The following is a 24,711-nucleotide window of genomic DNA, read 5'->3' on the forward strand; positions in this document are numbered from 1 at the left end:
TTGAAAGTTTCTAACATCTGCTTTTTTAAAATCAAGGGTTGGAGTTTGGATGTCTTAGCACATGTCACTGGGAATCAAAAAGTAAACATACATTTCTGAAACTATTAAACAAGTACCCTTAGGGAATCGATCCAAGAGACCAAATGAAAGCCACAGAACAAGCCTCAGAGATATTCATTCTATCGACTGGACAAACAATTTAATTCATCTCTCAAGAAGGCGATTGCAGGGTCAGGTAAAAAATGGCCACCGAAAGAGAAGTAGCAGCTCTCAAGAGCTTAGAGAAGCACATTCTGCATCCCCATGACACTACAACAGGAGATGTGCCACAGGACTTACGGTTTTGAGAATGCACCCTTAAATCAGTCATGGCGAGAATGCTGGTCATTCACTGATGACCATGAACTGATAGAACAGGGAAGGTTTAGCACTGATCTTTGCATGTTTTGACCTTAATAAAAGAAAGTGCAGGTTGTTAGTAGAGTCCAATGCTAGGAATAGAAAGTGTCTCATTTTCTTATTGAAAAGTTTCAGAGCTTGGCCTAAGCTTGAGTAAAACTGGGGGTGAAGGAGCGTGGAGCATATGCAGGCCTAGATGTTCCATGGTAGAGGTCAGCGGACAACTTCAGGTGTACGTCTTTTGCTTTTACCTTGTTGGAGAAAGGGTTTCGTTGATGTTTTTCACTGTAAACACAAGGTTCCATGGCCTGCCGGCTTCCAGCGTTCATCCTGTCTCCACTCCCAGCTCCCCATCAAAGCACGGGACTACAGATCAGCTTGCTAAGCAGCCAGCCTTTACTGACATTCTGGGGACTTGACCTTTGATCCTCATGCTTGCGCTGCCTGTACTCACTGAGCCTTCTCTCCAGCCTTGACTAGAACCATTTTAGTGTTTAGCGATGCATATAACAAATGGTGCCAGGTGTGTTCTCTCTCTCTGAAATGAGCTGCATTCATATACGTAAATGACCAGAGAGTAAAATAATATTCTAAAATGGAAAGAAGACTCAGGCAGAAAAATAAGAGTATTGCATATTTGATTATAGTGGGCATTGAGATGCAGCTCTCTGGTTAGAGAGGAAGACCAGCATTTCAGAAAGGGATCCGAGGACTACCTTCCTTCTGTGGAGTTGATTCTCGTGTTTAATTATTAGTCAACACATGCTTTAAACCAAAAAAGAAAACCGGAAACAGTGAAGAAATGACTGAAGAAAGATCATTAAATGGGACCACTGAAGGATCCTTTCCCATATTTCTCAGGTGTCTATAAACTCAAAAGACCATCTGCCTGCCCAGTTTTTGGTTAAAGGAATAGATACATTAAGAGAAAACAGAGAAAAATAGGTTTCCGTGATGGGGCTTGGGTGGGATATAGGTATGTGAGAATTATGTGCTTAGAAGGCAAATCATATGAAAATAAACTTTTTTTCTTTTGCCTTTTTGAGACAAGGTCTTAGTATGCAGCCCAGGCTTGCTTTGAACTCCTGAACTAAACTCAAGTCAACCAAGTGCTGAGAACACAGATGTGTGCCGCCATGTTTGAATCAACATAACTGTGTTAAATGAGCTCTTCTCCATGCCACTACAATCTCACAAATGGACTTTTACACAATTGTTGATGTGTAATATGCCATGATAAATGAAGTCAGATATGAAAAACAACATTTAAAAAATATTCCATTTATTCTCTCTTTCTTTAATTGAGATGTCTTCTTTACCAAACACATACTATTCTACTTGCCACAAATGCCAACTCTGACCTTAAAGATGTGGAAAAGAGAGAGAATTCCAGAAACAACGCTGTAAGTCCTTGGTACCTGGTAATTGACATTTCCTATGCCAAGAAAGGATATAAGAATTACTTATTTGAGAAGAATAAACTATAAAGCTGCCCTTAGAATTTTCATGAATGGGAATAGGCTGGTGTGGAAACTGTAAAAAATGCAATAGTAAAAAAAAAGAAGCAACGCTATACCTTCTGGCATGAGTGAGTTTCTTTTCTTCAGCCTCAGGTGCCTGCATCCTAGCTCCATTCTGAAACTATTGGGTGGAAAGTGTCAAGTGAACGCTGTTCTGAGTAGCCCTATGACAACCATGCTGAACAGCCAGATCACACTCCTGTCAGTGGCCATCTTGATCACTGTTTGTTTTGAAGTAACTCTGACACAGGGTCAGTACAGTGTGTCGTGAGGTCTGCGTCGTTCATGTCACTTGTCTAGGGGTGTATTACCACATCGTGACAAGGAGGGTGAGTACGATTTGGGAGGATGCTTTGCGAGGTCCTAGTCACATCACTTCTGTTAGAGTGCATTGCCATAACTATTCTATTTATTTTCATTATTGTTAACCTATGTTGTCACGAATTCCTAAGTGGTGCTTTATCATATGCATTTATGTGTTAGAACAAGCACAATGTGTGTGTGTGTGTGTGTGTGTGTGTGTGTTTCCCTCATCCACTGGGGCTCTTGAGCTGTGTCCTCAGTACATAATGAGGGGCTAGCAAGCACACACTCATATATGCACAGAAAACTTCTTGAACAGCATGTGTTCAAAAATCAATGGTAGTTGCTTATAATGAAAAAAGTCACTGTGGATAGGCAGGGACATTGCTTTCATTGTAAATACCTTTGTGCTGACTTTTATGAACTGTGTCTACATATTGGATTTGCAAATGGTTTGAAGGTATAAGGGGAGAGAGAAGATTGCGCGCACAAAGCATTTACAGGCTAGTAGAGCATACTGCATTTCCACCAAAATTACAATGCCACGTGAGAAAAGGTCAGATCGAGTTATGCAGATGGATCTGGAGGAAGTGTCTCTCTGCATGCACATTTTCTTATAAAAGTAGGAGATAGTATGCATGGTGCTAGTTCCCTTTTTCTTCCTGTTAGCAGCCAAGTTGTTTTGGGAAAATGAAACTCACAAACTTGATACATCAAACTGGCATTGGCAGATTCTCATGAAAGAACACAGATGGAAGTTTGCTGGGGTTTTAACCTCAAAGGAAGTCGTATCTAAGCGTTTCCCCACTGTGGCGAAGAACAGTGCTTTAATACAGTCCCTCCGATGATTCCCCTATCTGCTCTTTTATTTCTAGTCAGCTCCCATGCCGGGTTGAGAGTCAGGTTCACGGCTGCCGCCATCAATAGTTAAAGTTCCATGAGTGAGGTCATGGGCCAGGTTTGCATTTTAAGTGAATTCTCCCATGCAGGGTGATGGGCTGACTGGATAGCCTGGACCAGACTTTGGACACTTGGACACAATGGTAACTGTGCCGTGGCAGTCAGGCTGGGGGCCATTTGCACAGTGTGACGTGCCTCCATGCTTTGTCCACTTCCAGTGGCTTTGATGATGTGACCATCAAATGGTGCATTGTTAGACACAAAAGACCACTTCATCTTGACATGGACAAAAAGGGTGAATGACTGAAAAGCTTGAGGAGTAGGGTTTCTCACCATAAACAGCCGATCTGGGAAGGGCTGGCTGCCACACCATCCTTTAAATGCACAGGGATCTTCTAATTTTTGTGTATTGTTTCCTGGAATTCTGTATTCCATGCTTCTGGGAGAATAAAATAGTGGAATGTTTAGATGTATGAAACACAATGGCTCAATGGTGAAAATACCGTGCTAGTTGGTCTCTCTTTGTCCAGTTTCCCTCAAAGGTTGCAGAAATTCACCGTGAATTTTGAATTGATCCACATGTCGGTTCCAACACCACTGTCGTTCCTGCCCTTCCTCAAAGGGACGCCTGTTTGGATATTATGTCTCTGCCTGCTTCACTGCCCTTTCGTTTCTTGAAGCCTGTCATTTAGTATCAACAGAAATACTCAAATATGAATTTATTTCCTTTATTTAGGAATATGTTATTGTTCCTAAGAAAGTAATTTCGTGAATTAACATAGTTAGCATAAATAGAAAAGGTCAGCCATCTATTGGAGAGGCTAACAGACGACTCCTTTAAGTGTCTGATGGAGAAAGTGCAAAATACCAGTGCAGGTGACTCAGTCATGTTTTCTTCTAGTCAGCAGCCAATAGCAACAAAAGTCAAAGAAAAAAGGTATGCTTAAGATAGAGATTTACCGCCGGGCGGTGGTGGCGCACGCCTTTAATCCCAGCACTCGGGAGGCAGAGGCCGGCGGATCTCTGTGAGTTCGAGGCCAGCCTGGGCTACCAAGTGAGTTCCAGGAAAGGCGCAAAGCTACACAGAGAAACCCTGTCTCGAAAAAAAACAAACAAACAAACAAAAAAAAGATAGAGATTTACCAACATTTGACAACGTCCAGAATAAATCTATATTAGATTCTGAAATGATCTTTCACCTAAAGTTTATAACAATGACAAAGCATAACATGGTTTCTTAAGATTTTACATTTTAATAACATCACTGATATTTATACATTTATAATATTGAAAACATCTGTTTCTGTCTGAAACTACTTCTCATTCTGAATTTCATGTCAAACAGATTAGACAAACTGTTGTAACATTATTTTAATTTTCATTTCAACTATTTAGTAAAAGCAGCTGTGATAACAATAGTGCGGAAACTGTCATCTAAATTGTGTCAGAGATGAGTGGTGGCCTCCTTCACGTTAAGAATCCAGTTTCTGGGCTAGGGAGACGGCTTAGTGGTTAAGCATGAATATGGCTAGTGCAGAGGACCTGAGTTCAGTTCCCATCACCCATGTCAGATGGCTCACAACTGTCTGTAACTCCAGTTCCAGAGGATCTGATGCCTTCTTCTGGCCTCCATGAGAATGTGCACTCACGTTTGCATATCCACACACAGACACATACACACACACACACACACACACACACACACACACACACACACACACACACACATAATTAAAAATAAATTATGTTTTGAAAAGAATTCATTTTCCTACAGTGGTAGGATAGGTTCTTAGACGTTGTCTCCTCTTTCTCAATAGAAAAACGCCTTCACACTGAAGTCAGATGACTGTTCTAGGGACTTGACTACCACTAGTTTTCCTGTCTGCATTATTTACCTTGAAGATTCTCCACAGTGAGTCAAGGACCCCAATGTTTTTCACAGCCATGCCCTTCTCCCACAGACTGGGGTCTTTGTACAATAAAAGGCGATTTGAACGTTGACTTCAGTAAGAGAACCTTACACAAGCCATCTTTTGAACGATCCCATAATGCTTCCTAAAGATGAGTGGAAATGTATGCAAGATCATCCTCTTCTGTGATTGCGGAGCCCCGGGATTCCCGAGCTACTATAGGCAACAAAAGCTCGTTTCATTTTCTGTAAAGGCATCAAAGGTGATTTGACCATTCACAGCAAGGCTTTCACCGAGTTACTTGTTCTCTGCTCCTACCTGCTGCATCCCTTTGACAACTGCCTAGTTTAAGATCATTAAGATCATCATAGAAGATTTCCTACCTTCCTGCTTTATTAACCCTGTTCAGCTTAGCATTCTAAATGCTTTACTCTGGGCCATGTCACGAGTTGTCTCTCCACATCCTGTAGTTCCTCATTCACAGATTCAACCAACTGCTGACCCAAGTACCTTAGGAACAATTATGTCTGTACTGAAGATGTACAGAATTTTTTTCTTGTCACTATTCTGTTGTTTTTCTGTTGGCTTAGTGGCCACACCTACTGATATTTTAACTACAGTCTGCACCCCACAGCCCCACAGTCAGCACCCTGCTGCTCAGATCATAGCCTGGTGGGCTTTCTGGTTCCACTGGCACCAGCTAAGCTGTGGTCACCAAATGTAGGTTATAACTAAGTCTCTGTCATTCTGTTTAGCAATAAAGACTCAGGAGTCAGATGTTGAGGTGAAAACCTGCTAGATCAGAGAAGCCAAGAACCAACCAGCTGGCCTTCCTTTTTGTCTGGAGACCCAACAAGAGAAGCATCTCTCCACTCATCCCAAACCAAAATGACCACCAATCTCTAAGTCCCTCCCTACTCCTTCCTGTGCATCTCTCTATCACTATGCTTAGCTCCTCTGTCCTCTCTCTGGCTAATTCCTGTCAACTAGTCACTGGCTCCACCTTCTGATGCAAAGTTAATTTTATTAACATAGTCTCGGAGTTTCATAGTGCAATCAAATATCCCACAAGGCTGTTCTCCAAATAATGTATGACACCACCTGTTTTCACAGCACACAGAATTGGGTGTTATAAGTAGTTTGAGAATGGTTTCCAGAACTTAGGAGGGTGTTCATGGGTTCTTTGCAAATAGTATGCTGTCTTACATAAAGGATATGAACAGCTAGAGATTTCTGTACCCACATGAGCCTTGGAGCCCACCTCCTCTGAACAGAAAGGAACAATTTACAGTGTTAACTATTAACATAGATAATGTGGCAGCTGTTATACAATGTCATGCTGTGGGATGCTCTGTATGTCAAATGTGTTGCTGATTAGTCAATAAATAAAACACTGATTGGCCATTGGCTAGGCAGGAAGTGTAGGCGGGACAAGGAGGAGAATAAAGCTGGGAAGTGGAAGGCTGAGTCAGAGAGACAATGCCAGCCGCCATGATGACAAACAGCATGTGAAGATGCCGGTAAGCCACAAGCCATGTGGCAAGGTATAGATGAATGGAAATGGATTAATTTAAGCTGTAAGAACAGTTAGCAAGAAGCCTGCCATGGCCATACAATTTGTAAGCAATATAAGTCTCTTTGTTTGCTTGGTTGGGTCTGAGTGGCTGTGGGACTGACAGGTGAGAGAGATTTGTCCTGACTGTAGGCCAGGCAGGAAAACTCCAGCTATAATGTCACATGCTGTTCCAAGCTCTACATATATCAATTCACTAATACTCATAACTAGGAGTACTATCCCCATTTAGCACTTGGCAAAACATTAAAAAAATAACTTGTGTGGTGTCATGTAACTAGTAAATGAAGGATCCAAGCATTAATCATATGCTGGTTGTTAATTTAAAGATTATTTTTATCATTTTTAATTTGTGTATACTTGTGTGTTTGTACATGAGCATGCACACGTGAGTACAGGTGCCCACAGATGCCTTGAGCTGGAGTTATAGGCAGTTGTGATCTCTCTGACATGGGTGCTGGAAACTGAACTCTGGTCTTCTGCAAGAGCAAAAATGGTCTTAACCATTAAGCCATCTATCCAGACTTGCTGGTTAGTCTTGATTATCAACTTGACACAACCCAGAGTTACTTGGGAAGAAGGTACATCAGTTGAGAGACTGCCTACATCAGATTGACCTGTAGGAATGCATGTGGGCATTGTCTTCATTGCTGATTGATTTAGAATTTTATATATCTTCATTATATTTATATTTATTTATTCTATCAGTTCTGTTCCTGAATAGAACCCTGACTAATATTCCTCCTGTAAGTTGTTTTTGGTAAGAGTACTTTATGATAGCAACAGGAAAAAAAAAAAGAGAGAGCAAGACCCAATTAGTCTGGTTTCAAATTTTTGTTCTAAGTTGTACATACTCAAAAACATTAACTTCACAGAAATTACTAATTTTTTGAGTATTTTCAGAAATATTTTTGTCACTGTGCTGAAGGTTCGAGGTGGGAAGAATACACTTGGCTAATGAGGGCTGATAACTCAATAGATATGGCAGCTGGATTATTTTTTCACTTGTTTTCTATGTTCCATGGTACTTTATTTAAAAATAATTTATTTTTATTTCATGTGTGTGAGTGTTTGTGGGCACATATGTATGTATACCATGTACATGCCTGGTGCATGGGGAGCTCAGAAGAGGGTATCAGATCCCCTGGAACTGGAGCTACAGACAATTGTGAGCCACCATGTGGGTGCTGGGAATTGACCCTAAGTCCTCTGGAAGAGCAGGCAGTGCTCTTAACCACTGAGCCGTTATTCCAACTCCTGTCTGTGGTACTTTAAATGAATGTGACGGGCCTGTTTTGTATGCATAAGAAATATTCCCCATCTATGAGTTCTAGAAATCATCTGCAATTTAAATTTGCAACTTCATCACTTAAGCTGACTTCTCCTTAAATGAAAGATTCACTTGTATTAATATGCAAGTCACACCTGCTCCGAACATTCTTCCCCTCATTTCCATGAAATAGTAAACATATATCGATTCAAATGTTTTTATTAGCTCAATAAACACTGGTGGAATATCAAATAAAAGTATCTTAGGTTTCTTTAATATACTTAATAAAGTCTTTCTATGTGCACATCTTTTAGTTTGCTGCAACTCTACAAGGGAAACAGGGGGAGTATAGTCATTCATTTTACAGATAAATGGAGCAAACAGACATCAAGTCACTAACGGGTGTCTGATAGCTATTGCAGAATACTCCCGTTACACTGGGTGTTTGCAGCTGATGCTGCTTTAGGTACTTGGCTGTGGATACATGCCCTTCCTTCCCAAAATTGTAGATGATCCAAAATTATTATGAAAGCCAGGGATAGTATATAATGTGATGTTTCTGTTCAAAAGGGGATGGTTATTTCTGGCCTTTGGACAGCCGAGACCAGACCACAGTCTTAAGATGGGCAATGAAGAATGGGTAGAGCTTGGGCATCTTAAAAAAGATATATACAAGATACAGGGAGATGGGAAAAGATACACAGGCGTAGACTGTTACGATCTCCAGCTGGGAGTAGTTAGGTAGACAGATATAAATAGAAGGGAGTGGTGGCAGAAAAGCCGTGGTTTCCGTAGCAAAGCAAACTAAGAAAGCTTGGAGAGAAAACAGGAAAGTCCAGAGTGTGTCCCAGAGGGACAGGAAAGAGACAGACAGAGACAGAGAGAGACAGAGACACACAGAGAGAGCAGAGACAGAGAGACAGAGAAAGAGAGAGAGCAGAGACAGAGAGAATCACTGCAGAAGGCCAGGACCACAGATCACAGCGCTGAGATCAGTGCTGCAATTCTAATCAACAGAGGTCTTCAAGAATAGCTAGAGTGGGCCGGGCAGTGGTGGCGCACGCCTTTAATCCCAGCACTCAGGAGGCAGAGGCAGGCGGATCTTTGTGAGTTCGAGGCCAGCCTGGTCTACAGAACGAGATCCAGGAAAAAGCGCAAAGCTACACAGAGAAACCCTGTCTCGAAAAACCAAAAAAAAAAAAGAATAGCTAGAGTGAGGGAGACAGTGAGAGGGGGTGGGAAGGTGGGGTGGAGAGAGAGGGAGAGGAACAAATGTCACAGCAGGTCTGTCAGAGGAAGGGGAAGTTCTGGGGGAGCAGAGGGGAGAAACCAGTTTTAAAAGTCTCCTGAAGAGCCCTTGGCTTGGCGACTCTGGAGGAAAAAGATGCTACCTGACCACACACTTGGAAACCCAGAGCAAGTATTGTGAGATTACACCTGATTCGAAGAATATACTACACCTGACTCGAAGAGTACTTCCAGACAGCAGGGAAGAATCTCTGAGTCAGACCTGGCCTGAGTTACAGTCTAGAGTGGACCCCAGACGCAGATTCCCCAACACACGCTCTGCCATCAGGAGACTGGCTTCCCCGAAGCATGACAAGCATGGACAAGCCCAACAGCAAAGACCTTCGAAGGCTGTAACTGGCATCTGGGAGGCTAGGAACGAATGCTTAGAGGTGATCCTGAAGCCAGCGCTGAGGTGAGAGTCCAGAGTCAGACTCCGCACTCCAACACGCTCTTCACTTTTAGACTTCCTTTATTCAGTGCCTGAGTTAATTTGGCAGCCAGCTTTGTCCTGCTCTGTTGCCATTCTCTCTCTCTCTCTCTCTCTCTCTCTCTCTCTCTCTCTCTCTCTCTCTCTCTCTTTTCTCTCCCACTTTCCTTTGGATAGGCTTATCAAGACTTCAGGCTGGCTTGGGGCTGGAGTTCCCTAGTCTCAGCCTCTCTAGAGCTGAGATTAATTGGACCATCTGATTGCACTTCTTTGCCTCTCTCTCTTCTCATCCTCCCGTTAGGCACAGCTGCCTCGTCCTCTCCTTCGTCCATGTTGTTCCCCGCTCTGTGTATTTTCTGACCATTATTTTTCTATCATCTTAATAGTCATAAGCAGTCACATTTTGCTTATTCACTTTCTACTTATACCATCAGTAACTAATATCTTAGTACACACAGTACTTTTGGAGTACCTTCTCTTCCTGAAACAATTACAGTTGACGGAGGAATTGTATTTTAATTGAGCTTGTGTAGCTATTGTTCCTGCAGATAATGTTCCACTCGTGGAATAGTAATAGGGGTCTCAGCCTAGTGCCCCAAAGACACAGGCTGAGGTTCTAATTACTGAGCCAGCCCCCAGAGCAGTTGAGAGAAACACCACCTCAGCCTTATTCAAACTTAGTTATTGCACCTTATTACACCTTCAACATTGCAAATATTTCTACTAAAGGAATATAAGCCATTCAAAATATCAAACCAATGACCTAATTTCAGATGTACTAGTCCTGCAGAAAAATACAGGAAATGCCCATCAGCAGAGGCCCTGCTGGCAGGAGAAAATGCCCACAGGTCCTTTGCTTTAAGCCATTAGGCTTTTGTTTCAGGATAGGCGGGTAAGGAAGAAGTCATCTTGGAAATTGACCATCTTTATTACCCAGTCATGGCTCCTCCCGGTCTGTCTGTCTGTCTGTCTGTGAATCTAACTCCTAATCATGTTCTTTTTGGAGACAGTCTTATAGCCCAATCTTGTCTTGAATTTACAGCCACTCAGACTCAGCCTCCCAGATGTCGGGCTTCCAGACATTAGCCACTATAACTAGCTTTCAGACAAACATGCTCTGAGATCTTACCTCCCAAGTGCCCCTTTCCAGTAGGATGAACAGAAGGATGTGTTCTCTCAAAACATCTGGGGAAGTAAGAAATGAAAAATCATAGAGTCCAGGAAGTAGGATGTTCAAAAGAGAAATAATAGGACCACGGAAAAAAGAGTTCCAGAACACAGTAGTCCTTTGTCAATAGACTAAGGCACAGCCAATAGGCAGTATCTAAAATTTTAGAAATTAAATAGCAACATTAAAACCTTATGTAGTATTATGAATGTTAATTAAAAGAACAAGCTAAAGTATTTTAAGAAATTTCTCTGGGCAGTGAGATTTAGGAAAAGGAAAGCTATCTTTACTTCTTTTGATTGAAAGTTTAAACACAGAAGTGCTTAAATTTCTAGTATTGCTCTTAGACAATTGCTATTTAAAATTAGGTATATCTATAAAATTCAGAAATCAAATCAGTGTTGAGGCTAATCTGTGAAAGGCAGAAAAGGAAATGCAGAAACGTTGATGAATCAGAAAGGAGAGCACAGCGTAGTAAATAACATCAGTAGAAACACAGTAAGAGCTCATGAAAAAATCTCTGAACAGCAAATAATTATAATAGTGAGATGAACTTGTCAGATAAAAGACACAGGGTTCTATAGCAACAACAAAAAAACATGTATCTCACGGCAGGCACCAAAAAGGCATACTTAAAGTACAGTGATCAAGAAAGAAACTTCAAAGATGGAGAAATACATACTAAACAAGCATCATTCAAGAGAAAGTTGCTGTTATTATGTTAATATCAAACTGTGGGGGGACTCGCCCCCACCTTTCCCCCCAGGGTACTCTTGAGGAGTGAGAGATAAGAGATTTAGATAGAAATGTAGAGGGGAGAGAGAGAGATAGAAACACAGGATAGCCTCAAGTGGTCCTGGATCCTTATCCACCAGCCCAGAACTTTATTCAAAAGGGCTTTTTAAAGCAATGCCAAAGGACGAGGCAAAAGACATCCCCTTGCTAGATACAACCAAGTGTAGACCTTTCCAAACACCTGGTACCCAGGCCTGTGGTCCAATCATCCTCTTATGCAGCCCTGCTGGTAAATCAAGCTCAGATGTCCCTAGGAAACCTCTGTGGGCTCCAACATCAAACCAAATAGACTGGAAAGTAAAAGGTTTATTAGCGGCAATTGAGTTCTTACATGTGGCAAAAAAAAAAAAGTAATTTGCCTAGAAGTAATAATTCTGAATCCATATGGAATTGACAGTGTCATCTAAAACAGTGGGGAAAAACTTGAAAAAATTTTAAGGAAAAGTAGAAAATGTCAAAAGGTTAGGAAAGGTGTAACTTTTTTTAGAATATAACTAGCCATCGTGTGTGTGTGTGTGTGTGTGTGTGTGTGTGTGTGTGTGTGTGTGTGTGTGTGTGTAGACATAACATAGACGTACATGTGTGTTCCTTTATTTAGCTTATTGACCTATCGATTTGGTTGTGGTAAAGGACAAAGGACTGGCAACTAATCTTTCAAGTGCTAAAGACTTTGTTCCCGGGTGAAATCTTGAGACGTTTCACAGTTCCCCAGTTGTTTTTAGATAATAAAACCCGGTACAATGCAAACAGTTCTGAATCCTCATCCAAGTGTAGACCAGTCTCCTTCACTGCTTGGCTAATGTGAGCTCTAAGCCTACAATAAGCAAGAGGAGTCCAGTGGAAAGAGGAGAGAGGCTATAAAAAGGGAACCAGAGGAGGGAAACTTATTTTTCAAGGCTTACAGGTTTACAATCTGGTGAGAAGCACTGTTTTAGATCCATACTCCATTTCTAGTTCTTTCTTTTAAAAGCCACTCTAATTGAAAAGAAAATCCTGTTGTGTGTTATGAGCATGGCTTACACCCTCCTGACTTAGCTCCTGGCTTTCAGCAGTCCCTATGTTGCTGCAGTTGCTTTATCCTTTCACAGTAGTAGTGTAGAACGGGGTCTCCTAAAGCATCCACACAACACCGGGAGCTTCGGCCAGGCTCTTACCTTCAGAGCGTTTATGAATCACATACCAATTGCTGTGTCCTCGAGTTTTAGGGAGCACCGGTACCCAAATGGCAGCTCTCAACTGTCTGTGGCTCTAGTTTCAGGGGGTCTGATGCCCTCTTCTGGCCTCTGCAGGCACCAGGTACACATGTGGTGCACAGATATACAAACATACAGAAATGAAATAATGGTTTAAAATAATAAAATGCCAACAGTAAGAATCAAAGCTAACCAGTCAGTCAGAGTGGAAAATTAAGCTTTGAGCTCCCTCTACTGGCTCAGAAAAAAAATTCCCAGAAATAATTAAAACCCAAACCACAAACTCTTAATTAACTCTTGTCCCACACAGATCTTAAAAAGTTATCGGATTTGGCATATTGGCTCAGCACTGATGAGGCTGAGGCAGAAGAATTACCTTCAGTTTAAGGACAGCCTGGGCTACAAAGGGGAAAAGGTCTATATCTCTGTAGCCCTGTCTTGTATCTCTATGTGAGAAGTGTCTGGATTACTGTTCACTTCAGTCAGAGCACCCACGGCCACGAAAGGTGGCATTACTCATGAGACACATTGTCCTTCTCTCCAGTGTGTGTTTATAGCATAGAATGTTTTCAATTCATATGGCCAAGAATAAAACTTAGTCCAGTCTGTCATTTTGGATTTGAAGAAAAAAACAAAACAAAACAATATGATTCATGACAAGATGAACTTGTCCTTTCAATAGGTGTGGACTGACATTTAGAGTTAAAAATCTTTGTGTTTCCAAATTGATTTAGAGTACTTATTTAGTCTGCATTTATTTTATCAATGTTAGTGCAGCCTTTCTTTTAACGTACTTTTAAAGGCGTGCAATTGTTGACATACACCATAATCTCATTCATTTTAAGTCAACAGTGTTCATCAAGCATGCTGACTTTGCCCTATGACAATTAAAAAAAATCTGTCTGTGAAGTCTGGTAGAATGACACATTATTTATTTTAAAATTCTGTGAACAGCAATGGGGTAACTGAAGACGATATTTCATTGCCTGGGTCCTAGTACTGCTCTCTTTATCAATAACATATTCACACCAAAAATATTACCAAAGCCATCTGTGGATTCAGAGGGTTTGGTTGCAGTCTGACCAGTCAGGAGACTCTGTCACAGTCTGATGACACCACCACTCGCTGCTCTCCGAAGCGGGTGTTATTCTCACGACTGCTCCAGAGTGCTCAGTATATAATGGAAGTGGCATGCTTGAATCAGTGCCCGGGGAAGTACACACAGAAAGCAGCTGCAGCTATGATAGAATTGCCATGTGAGCATCACATGACCATGTTCGCTCACAAAATCTTTACTGGTGGCTGAAATCGGGACAGGAAAACAGGAAAGGCATACTAAAGCCTGACTATGAAAGAGGATGTGCTGTGGCCCTGCATCCGAGGGGCAGAAAGTTGTCACCCTGTCCTCACAACAGGGAAAGATGGAGCAAACTGAACTTAAACATTTCTCCTAGGTTAGAGAACAGAAGTAGTCGCATTTTAGGACCACTGACCACCCCAAAAGCTGGAGAAAGAAAAGGATGCAGAGAATCCTAGTCCAACCAAAGCAACGCCTCTGGCCCCCGAGAGCCAGGACTGGTGGGAAGTTAAGCTGCACTTGTGAACTGCTGGCAGCCCAGAGGGAAAAATCTGGAGAGTTATAAATTTTACCTATGGCAAGGAAAACATATCTTCAAATTATGAATCATGAGTTCATCCAGTGGTCAGATCAGACTTCTCATGACTTTAGTGCTTTGCCAATGCCCTGCCTCTGAATCCTGGGTACCAAGCCTTCTATACATGGGCTTTCAGGAGGAAATTTCAAACCCAAATCATAATACTTACCTAGTAAGAAATGTTTTCATATAAATCATATATATATGTCTATATTTTTAACTGTGATCTACATACAATGGAGTATTATAGAAGGAATGGATGAAAATGAAATGTTTTATTTTTCCCACTTTTGGTTTAAGAAGTAACACTTTCCTCAAAAGAATGATAGTAGAAGTATACTTGCTGATTATGTCTTGTGGATGAGTAAAGCAAACGAGAGCAGTGTTGTAGGGGATGGGAAGGAGGAATTGTTGATTCTCCAGTATCAAGAATGCATATTATCTGCAAAGTGGTGTGATGTTGGATGACACTGTTTTGGGGCTGGTTATAGCTGTCTTTTGCTAACTCTGGGGCAATCACTAAAATGGTTTTAAAGAATTGATATGATAAGGGAATGGAGAAATGGAACCAAATATAAAATTTCAGAAGAAAAAAATCACAAAAGAAAAGAGTAGAAGACAAAAAGTAAGTAAAAGCAAGGACAATAAGTAGGAAATAATGCCAATCATAAAATATATTCATTTCAATTATAGCAATAATTATATTAAACATCACAATCTAAATATACCACTTAAAACATAATATCACATCACGTTAGAAAAAGGCACAACTCCATGTCTTTGCATGATATCTACTTTGAACATAAAAACCTGGATGAATTAGTGTTTAGAGGCATCATGAATTTTGTCTTAGAAGATGGTGAATTTACTGATAAATGCATGTGTTTTGATAGTTTCATCTGCTGGTCACCCCACCTTGTTCTGCAACCTTCCTGCTCACAGCAATATGGAAATTATGCCTCTTAGTGGCAGCTGCATGCAAGTGTTCAAGTATTTAAATCTAAAGCTAGCAATGATTAAACTCTGCCAAATGCTGGGCATCCCATGCTAAACAGCCAATAACATAAAGGGAAAGTCCTGGAAGGCAGTTAGAGTAGTTATTCCAGTAAGTATATGGAGACGAATTTCTAAATAGTCTTATTAAATAAAAAAAAACACGGAGCCAAATATAGGGGTGAAAGCCTTAGAGAGATCAGGGAAATAGGGAAAGCCATGAGCCAACCTCATCTCACCAACTCTGCAGCTTCCAAATGCGAGTTACTTCCTGTCTACCCACGCCTATATGCCTTGCTGTTCTGCCCTCTGATTTGCTCTCTCAGTTCAGCTATATCACTTCCTCTCCCTACACAGCTCTGTCACTTCCTGTCTGTCTATACAGACCTCCAGCCCTCCATGTGTGCCATCACACCTGGCTCTGTTTCCAGTGTGGCCTTGAACACACAGAGATCCTGCCTTGCCAAGTGATGGGATTAAAGGCATGTGCAAACATTGCATGACTTCTGTGTTGTTGGCTGGCTTTTCCCTCTGATCTCCAGGCAAGCTTTAATTATTGAAGCACAGATAAAATATCACCACAAGTATACAAATGAAACAGCCATAGAATTTAGTCATGGACTCTGGAGAAAATACCATAGACTTTAGATATGGACCACGGAGAAAAGCAAGTGTGTACTAGTTGGAAGCTTTGTCCTTATTGGTTAGCTTACAGAGGTGCTAAGCAAGATCGCAGAGGAAAAAAGCAATCATCAGTCTTACCCATCTGTGTTTTTCTTGCTACAGTAATGACCAGCCTAGAAGGATATGCCCAACAGTGCAAAAGTGGGAAGAATGTTAGAGTAGACAACTGCTTTCCAACTGTGTTTAGGACCCACTCCACCAGAACTCATTCCTGGCACTATTATCAGGGAGAATGACCTATGGCTAGGTAGGTCATAAACTCAGGGGAGAACATATTATTTTTCCTCTGATAAATGTATATATCATTAAACTAACTCCTAATGAATTACACCCATAGATCAGTGCATCTTAGTCTTTATTAGAGCTTCCTTTTGCAATAGATGGTGTCTGTTTTGAAACATAGATCCACAACTAGTCAAGGTGTAGAGAATAAGAGACTGTGGACTGTTCAACCCTAAATGGGACATCTATATCACAGTCCTCCTCCAAATGTCCATGGATCATCCCAAAACAAGGGGCAGAAGGACCATGTGAGGTGGCAGATAGCTATAATGAAACAGTGTTTTCAGGACAAAACAAGGCTGCTGCACATATGAACAAACTCACAGGGATTATGACCTACAGGAGAATTGCACAAACTCTGGAGTGGAGAGGTGGTTATGAAGTCCCACCCTCGGCTGATGAGCCACTGGAAATGGATGACTGCTGGGAGAGGGAGAGCAAGTTTTCTTCAGTGAGGCTGCTCCTGAGAGGCCATCGATGATGCACATACAGTCAACTCCAAGAGGACTCAGTAGAGAGGGGGAAAAAAAGGACATGTGAAGTTAGAAGAGAATGGTGTGAAGGATGGGAGAGGAGGAATTAGAGTGGAGGGATGGGGACTGGACTAGATCAAAACACACTGTAACCATGGACAGAAGTCTAGAACAATAACACCATGATTTAAAAGAGAGAGAAAGAGCAGAACAGAAAGTGTCCATGGAGACGCTGAATCCAGATAGTTACTGAGAAAGTACTTGATCACTTCTAAGCTCTGAGGAAGAGGTACAATGAGACCAACACTGTCTCTATAGCTGCGACACATCCACTCTGCTGCCCATAATCATGGAATCATTCTGATTTGAGAGTGCTATATGTATATATGTGTATGTGTGTATGCATGTGTGTATAAACTCTGATTTGAGAGTGCTATATGTATATATGTGTGAATGTATGTATGAATACACACACACAAAAAAAAAACTAAACATCTAATTTTTTTTTTTTTTGGTTTTTCGAGACAGGGTTTCTCTGTGTAGCTTTGCGCCTTTCCTGGGACTCACTTGGTAGCCCAGGCTACCTCGAACTCACAGAGATCCGCCTGGCTCTGCCGCCCAAGTGCTGGAATTAAAGGTGTGCGCCACCACCGCCCAGCAACATCTAACTTTTTTGAGAGAGGTTCTTGCTGAGGGGACCTTGGCTGACCTCAAATTTGTAGCGATTTCCTGACCATCTCTTGAGTATTTCACCACCACAGCTGGCGAGCCTTATGACCTAAGAAATAAGAAACTCTGTAAGGTCATAGCTGGCATAGCTAGTGAGCCCTCTGATGGATATGGGCAAAGTGAGTTGAAAACCTGGGAAGGACTCACCATCCTAGTCGCCACAAAGAGCGTGTGTGATGGGCAGGAAGTCAGACTGTCGACATCGGCAGGAATTTGGAAGAAGCTGATCCCAACTTTCACAGATGAATTTGGGGATTCCAAGGCTTCAGGTGGAGCAAGTCACTGCAGGTGTAGTGGAAATAGTGAGAGAACCACAGGTAGAACTGAAGCTTGGGAGGAGAGAGACAGTCAGTGAGCATCCGCTGTGCTGTTGTGAGTGAGCACAAGATGGCACACCTCTTAAAGCTCCAGGAGGACTTGCTGGAGGATGCACACTGACCCCTGGACTTTATCTCACACAATGAAATGTTGACACTGCTTGGGAGACGGGACAAGTACGACACAAATGGGAACAGACAAATCATGGCCAGGAGTTTGCTGGATACTCTGAGGGAAGGCTGCCCTGATGAAAGAGATTGTGGTGTTGGCTTGAAAAGAGCTAGCAGATTTGATGATTCAGAACCTACTGAGAGAGCAGAGCTGACGGGAACAAGCGCCACATACTGTACTGTTTTGTCAAGAGACTCAACACCCTATGCTTCTTCCAAATCCTACCTATTGTGGTTAGAACTACCTTGAAGATCAGAATAATCTTTCCTGACAGAAAAACCGGTCAGGCAGCTTTGCTAGCCCTGCTGGGAGCAAGAGCTGATCAAGTAATTTGATGTGGAGACCAAAGTGTGCTCTGTCCTTATAGAGCTGATTGTCCTTCCTAGAGCAATGACGACAGGAGGACAGAGGCTGTGGCTATGTGCACGATGCTCCTATGGTTGGAAGGACACTACAGAGCATCTTATCCTCCTTTCGTGAGGTACACTGTGACTGTAGAATGCTTGAAAAGTCTGTGCTGCCAATTTTGAACATATTTGAAAGGGAGTTGGCCAGCAAGCTACCGAGGAAATGCTGCTGCCCAAGTTTTTCCGGTTATGTTCTGATATTTTGTGGGGAGTTAGAAAGGCCTATGCTGAGTGCTTCATGACTATTTCATGTATAACATGTTGGGAAATCCAATGACTAAAGTTATTAGCACTATTGTGGTGGTTGAATTCACCATAAGCCCATATATGTTTGTTCCTGTAGTTGGAAGTGTTTGGGAAGGATTAGAAGGTGTGACCTTATTGGAGGAGGTGTGTCACTGGGGTCAGCTCTGAAGATTCAAGCCAAAACTATTCCCATTTCTCTCTCTCTCTCTCTCTCTCTCTCTCTCTCTCTCTCTCTCTCTCTCTCTCTCTCTCTCTCTCTCTCTCTCTCTCTCCCTGCCTCTTGTTTGTAGAACCTATGTAACCTCGCAGCTACTGCTCCAGTGCCAATGCCTGCCTGCCTGCTTCCTGCCATGTACCCCACTATGATGGTCAAGGACTCACTCTGAAACTGTAAGTCTCAGTTAAATGCTTTCTTTTATAACTTGCCTTGGCCATGTTGTCTTATCACAGCAACAGAAAAGTAACTAAGACTGGTTTTTATTAACTTTATCAGTGATCCTTCTGGCTGGGTTGGCCAAGCAGCCTTTTCTCTGTCTGTCTGTCTCTTTGTGTGTGTGTGTGTGTGTGTGTGTGTGTGTGTGTGTGTGCGTGTGTGCATGTGTGCATACATGTGTATGTGTCTCTCTTTTTGTCTCTGAGGGCCTTTCATATCTCCTTTTATTGAATGTCAGCTGAGACAAAAATAGCATCAATTATCACGTGTAGAAGAGCAGATAAGGATGCTCCTTCAGATCTCAGCGTCCTTCATCCTAGTGCTAGACTGGAAAGCACACTCAAAGACTGTACTTCTTTGACATCCAGGAACTCTCCAGGGGACATAGATGTTTCAATAGATAGCTTCTTACTCTCTGTACTTTGTCCTCCACATCTCATCAGGAAGCACCCAGTAATGAGAATGATTTTTTTAAAAAGCCTGCTAACACAAGTCTATTCCCGCCAGAAGTTGGCACCAGCCAGCTCCCAAGATTTGGCTCACTTAGACCAGCAATTGTTCAACCCCTTCCATTTCTGGAGAGACTCATCTACCTGAAATAGATATTGACATAGAGCTCAAACAGGACTCCAAGGAGAGACTCTTCCCAGAGAGAGCAGGAGTCTCCCTAAGGGGCTTTCCTGATATCACCATGGCCATCCAGAAGGAACTTGAAGAAATGACATAGAACCTAGAAACCCACATGGATGAGACATGTTAAAGAACAGGTGGGAGGTACTGTCGACTGAACTGCAGACTTCCAGCCTGGATACTCATGAAGAGGCTGGCAGTATAGATCAGTGGAATAAGGTGCAAGATGAACTGGGTATAATTGAGTTACCAGGCTGTAACAAACCAAGAAAACCAGATTTTAATAAATCAAGATGACTCCATGCCCTTAGTTAGTGCTGTTGTTGACAATTTGAATACTATTCCTAACTGTGTCCATGAAGACACAGACATGAGCACCAATGGGGTAACAATTGCTATAACCCCAAATGAGGAGAGGAGATGTCCAGGGCAAAATGTCATACTACAAGCTTTATAGATCAGCACTTGTGAGTGACTGATCCCCTTTAAGCACAGTTGACATTGAGATCACTAAGCACTGGGCATACAGCCTGCCAGGTGTGGCCCTGGCACTCAGCAGGTAGAACTGGCACTGCCTAAGAGAGATTTATGAGTCTCTGGCATCAGACACACAGTGGCAAGTGCAAAGAACTTTAGCATTCTCCATCCACAAGCTTGCAGTTTTTCTTGGAGACCAGTTGACAGATGCAGATCTGGTTCCAGTCTTTAATGGATTTTTAAAAGACCTTGATGAAGTTAGGATATTCTCAAACATGTGCATGGTTTTCTGAACTGTCTTCATATTGACAAAAGGAGAGAATATCTGTATTAACTTCAGATGGTTTGGTTGACAGATAATTGTACAACTTGGTGCTTTTGAGCTGAACTGGCTGCATAGCTATTTTACTTCAGGAATTATATAGTTCCAAATGTTTTTATCCTTACTTACGTCTCATTGTTCTGAACCTGTGTGCAGACAAAGTTTCTTCCATCCATTGGATTTCCTACAAGTAGAACAGCAAAGTGTCCAGGAAGCTCTACATGATAACTCCCCCCAACCTTCAGAGTAGACCTCATCAATGAGGTGGCAGAGAAGTTTGGCAAGTGTCTTAAACTGTCTGGTCAGCAAGCCTTTGTCTTTGCCTGCCAGGTGAGAAAGGCCTGGGCACACCTACCCATGATCTTCTTATAATTCCATCTCTCTCAAATCTTCTTATAGTGAGGAACAGAAGTAACTATTCAGCTGTTCATGAATCACATGTTCCTCAAAGTTAGGCATCTGTCTGGCTCATCATCTCAGCCAGCTGAGCATGTCCTCAAGCGGACATACTCAAGCCATATGCACACACCTGCATGTGTCACTCTGTGCGCACACCATACGCAGACACTACAGTGCCCACCAGGATGCAGGTTGGAAATGAAGATAAAGACTGGCAGTCTTGGGTTTCTGCAGAGAAGTTTAAAACTGCAGTGGAAGCCAAGCACAGTGGCACACACCTGTAATCTCAGCACTTGAGAGGAGGATCAGGAGTTCCAGACTCATCCTAGTTAGCTTAAATGATCTAAATAGAATGCGGGAGGTAGTCAACTAGGAACTAAGCCCTAGATAACAAAAGAAAATTCCGGCTGCTTTTACCATTGCCAAAAAAATTTAAAAAACAAAACAACCAAGAAACAAAACAAAAAAAACCCCAAAACAAACAGCACCTTGAGTAAACATAAAACTTGTTTCCTTTGATTGGAACATGATACACGTCTACCTGATGTACTGAAGCATCATGTGGTGCCTTAAGTAACATGTACAATATATAAGTGCTTTGGGTTTGGTTTGGGTATATTATTTTTTGTTTGAGTTTCCATGTACCTGAATTACTGGTTTAACTGTAGAAACAAGAATCTGTACCTCCTAAGTTGCTGTTCAGGGTTCTGTCCTCCATGTGGTTGTTTGGGTGCGTGCCTGACAGAACGGCTGCACTTATTTCTCTCCACCCAGACTGTCACTGAAGACGACTCCTCTCCACAGACCAGTTTGCTGTGCACCTGACATCACATTTTCTTACTGTGGCAAATGACGGGGTTCCAAATGTTAAAGTGCTCCTCACAAAAAAAAACACACTATGACAGACAGTACCAGAGAAAGGGTACTTCTTAGCCTTTGCTGTCATCAAGTGGCCCTGAAACAGACCATCACGCCCCTCCAGATTGATTGAGACACTGATGCCAGGTACTTGGCAAGCATCCACCCTTCCAGCACCAAAGCCTCTGAAGATGCAATGGGTCTTACTTCCTTAATCCATCAGAAAACATGAACCATGATGGCCTTTCTGCTTCTGCAAGAGCCATGGTCTGAATGCCCTGAACCAGTCTGGGACAAGTGTGGGGGTAACTCCTCCTGCTGGCTCAGTGACAGATGCTAGATGATACCCCCAAGTCCAGGGATTTTAAGAGTCAAGGGAAAGTCCACTAACCACTATTACCTTATCTTGACAAAAGAGAAAGTGATTTTTCAGAGGATTATAATGGTCACCAAAGCCTTAACTTATCACTTTGTCTTCCTGAGTGAGAGAAACCTGAACTGGCAGAGCATTTCCTTTTGGAAAGGATGAGGTTCCCAGAGACCTGCCTTGCTTTTTCCTGGTTTCATTCAATGAGTGATAAATGACATTCTTATAGCCAGAAGGCTGATGGATAGTAGATGGGAAAGACCTTCAGTATTAGCCTAAGCATCCCTTCCAGGTGCAGAGTCTGTTCAATACCATAGCTGCCCATCCAGCCCTAAGTGTAAATAGTTCTTGGTGTGTATATAAATGACAAAAGAGGCTTTGCTTTGTTTTCAGTTTCTCCTAGGGGCTTGATGTTAACATTAAAACAGACTCTAATTTTGACCCCTCATACAGTACATTGTTGCACATATTTATACAACATTTGCAGAATCTCTCTCTACTAATCTTTTTTTCATGCTGGCCATGACATGAAGGAAATTTCTTACCATGAATAATGTATGTAAGGATATTTTAACTTGAACATGGTCATCTTGGAGATGTAACTTTTTCTTCCTGTGCTTTACAGGAGCCATTCTGGGGTGGGCAATCTTAATTGTGCTGTTAGAACTGTCATGGTACAAGTGCGTGAAGACAGAACTGAATTGCTGAAGCTCAGGAAAAATGTTCCGTGAATGAAGAGATGTTTCTCATTGATGAGCAAAGAAGGCAGTTACTTGAAATGTGCTCTTAGAGCAGATGCTGTGAACATTGTTCAAAGGACTTAAACAATTACATAAGCTTACTCAATGAAGTTGCTGCAGGGGTGAGAGGATTGGCTTTGGTTTTTATAGGCGCTCTACTGTGGGTAAAATGATATTAAGCAGCATGGAGTTACAGAGACATCTATTGTGAAAGGGAGAATTAACTAATGAAGCAAACTTCATTGTGCTTGTACATTGTTTTATACATAATTCTATTGCATGTTACATACATAACTTTTATATGTGATGGGAAACAAAAGAAATTCATGTTGTTTGCTCTGTTGTGATATTTAATTAATTGTAGTGTTCTGCAAATTAACCTTCAATATCTTTAAGGTATGCCTGTAACAGGATGAAGAAATATACAACATGCTAACATAAATGATAAGATATCAGGGGTAGCTATATTAATGTTTTACAAAGAAAAATTCAGACCTACAGAAATTATCAGAGAAAAGTGGTATATTATAAAATGGTAAAGGAATTGTGTATCCAGAATGATACAGCAGTCCCTAATGTGTCGGAGCCAACACCCCAACATCAAAGCACATGAGCCTAAATCGAATAGCACTTCAGAGAGAAATAAATGAACCCATCATTCTAATTAGAGAGTTCGGTGTTCCTTTCTCAGTAATTGGCAGATCCAGAAAAGGGAAAATCATTACTGACACAGTTGAACCGAAGAAGCATCATCAGTCAACTGAATCTAATTGACATTTACAGAATGTTTTGACAAGCAGAATATAGAACAGTTGCCAAAATAAAGCATATTATGGGCCATACAAAGCACCTCCGCCAACTTTCAGAAAAGGAAATCTTAAGAAGCAAACTCTCGGGACTGGAGAGATGGTTCAGCAGTTAAGAACACTTGTTTGGTTCCCAGTACTCACATCCGGTGGCTCACACTGCTTGTTTCTCCAGGTCTAGGAGATCTGACACCCTCTTTGACCTCTACATGTACCTGCACATACATACTCTCACACACACAGACACATAAATAAATATAAATGTCTTTTTAAAGTATAATCTTATACCATAATGGAATTAAGTTAGACACTGATAGCAGAAAAATACCTGGAAAAATCTCAAAATGTTCGTGATCAAACAGTGCATTCCTGAGTAATGTAAAGACATAGAAGTCTAAGGGATATAAACTGTCTTAACAAAATGTAAGTAATTGGGAAATAAAACTTGTCAAAATGTGTGGGCATTGGCAAAGGCTTTGATTTAGGAGAAATTTATAGCTTTGTATGTGTATATCAGAAGGACGCTCCAAAAATCAATAACATAAGCTTCTATTTTAGGAAAATAGAAAAAGAAGAGCAAATTAACTTGAAGTGGAAAGAGAAATACTGAACACCATAAGTTGGTAAAATTTAAAATATCAATAAAGAAAATCAATAAATCCCAACATCAGTTCTTTGAAAATATCAATAAAGTGATAAATATCTGCTCAAGATACTAAGAATGAAAGAAGATTTCAGCTAATAACATCACAAATGGGAGAGGGGGGCCATCGCCACTTATTTCCTGGATATTAACAGGTGACCAAGGGGATACTGGGAGCAAACCTGTAACCACAAATCTCATATCTTAGAAAATAAGGGACTGCACATGGAAAGATGTGGAGCCCGTTAGAGCCAGAGGGCTCTTTGTATTTTTTTAAACCCTTCTGTCTATTAACAGTCTTCACTCTTGCTGTGTAGCTCATGATGGTTT

At 41.6% G+C, this 24,711-nt stretch overlaps 1 pseudogene; it reads left to right on the top strand.

The window, feature by feature from the left end:
• The first annotated feature begins 17,951 nt into the window (after positions 1–17,951).
• Positions 17,952–22,099, top strand: LOC128112461 (serine/threonine-protein phosphatase 4 regulatory subunit 1-like; annotated as a pseudogene).
• Positions 22,100–24,711: the final 2,612 nt, after the last annotated feature.

This window comes from Peromyscus californicus, unplaced genomic scaffold, assembly GCF_007827085.1.
Source record: "Peromyscus californicus insignis strain IS unplaced genomic scaffold, ASM782708v3 Scaffold_17__1_contigs__length_78620276, whole genome shotgun sequence".
In the NCBI taxonomy this organism is placed as follows: Eukaryota; Metazoa; Chordata; class Mammalia; order Rodentia; family Cricetidae; genus Peromyscus; species Peromyscus californicus.